Source organism: Dipodomys ordii, unplaced genomic scaffold, assembly GCF_000151885.1.
Source record: "Dipodomys ordii isolate 6190 unplaced genomic scaffold, Dord_2.0 Scaffold46, whole genome shotgun sequence".
NCBI lineage: Eukaryota > Metazoa > Chordata > Mammalia > Rodentia > Heteromyidae > Dipodomys > Dipodomys ordii.
This window is the reverse complement of record NW_012267262.1, coordinates 514,192-515,357: the sequence shown is the minus strand read 5'-3', so window position 1 is coordinate 515,357 and position 1,166 is coordinate 514,192. Positions and strand designations below refer to the sequence as shown.

Sequence of the window (1,166 nt, the reverse complement as noted above, 5' to 3'; positions counted from 1 at the left end):
CACTCTACCACTGAGTCACCTTCCCAGCCCCAATTTTCAATTTTCACAACAGTATCATGAGGTAGTAATTTATGTCTCTATTTTAAAATGAAGGAAACAGACTAAAGAGGTTAAATAATTCATTCAAGAATTCACTCTTCAGGGCTGGGAAGTTGGCTCAGTGGTAGAGTGCTTACCTTGTATGCATGAGGCCCTGGGTTCGATTCCTCAGCACCACATAAGCAGAAAAGACCAGCAGTGGCACTGTGGCTCAAGTGGTAGAGCACTAGCCTTGACTGAAGAGTTGAAGGATAGTGCCCAGGCCCAGAGTTCAGGCCCCATGACTGACAAGACCAAAAACAAAAAAAGAATTCACATTTCAGCTAGGTGCTGATCGCTCATGCCTATAATCCTAGCTACTCAGGATGCTGATACCTGAGGATAGCGGTTCAAAGACAGCCTGGGCAGGAAAGTCCATAACACTCTTATCTCCATTTAACCACTAGAAAACTGGAAATGGTGCTGTGGCTCAAATGGTAGAGCACTCGCCTTGAGCTGAAGAGCTGAGGGACAAACACCCAGGCTCAGAGTTCAAGCCCCATCACTGACAAAATAATAATAATCAGGATTTCACCTAGATTTGTTCAGTCCTTTAGTCTATTGTAATCCCTTTCAGAACTAGAGAGGTTGACCAAATCTGGTTTTAAGATATAGTGAATTCAGGGCTGGGATATAGCTCAGTGGCAAAGCTCTTGCCTAGCAAGTGCAATGTCCTGGGTTCGATCTCCAGTACCAAAAAAGAAAAGACAAAAAAAATACAGTTAATAATAAAAAAAAAGATATAGTGAATTCAGAGTATATATATTTTATCTAGTGCTTTCCCACTTAAACCAGGCCCTCAGCCCTTTTTCCTTTATTTTTCAGATAAAGTCTCATGCTTTTCTCCTTTCCAGCTGGGACCTTGATCCTCCTCCTTGCATGTGTTGCACAAAACACCATGCTACACCTTGTTAGTTGTTATACCTGTTGCTATGCCTGTTAACTTTTTGCCTTGAACAAAAAATTTGAGGAGCTTCCTTGAACCTCTATCCTCCCAAGTAGCTGCAACTTTATAGATGCAAGCTACTGGCCTAATTATTACTGTTCATTATAAGAAACACTATGTTCAGAATATAGTGGTGGCTCAA

The 1,166-nt window shown here is 41.6% G+C and overlaps 1 pseudogene; it reads left to right on the top strand.

The window, feature by feature from the left end:
* Positions 1-645, top strand: part of LOC105988043 — a 5,159-nt pseudogene extending 4,514 nt beyond the window's left edge.
* The last annotated feature ends 521 nt before the right edge of the window (positions 646-1,166 follow it).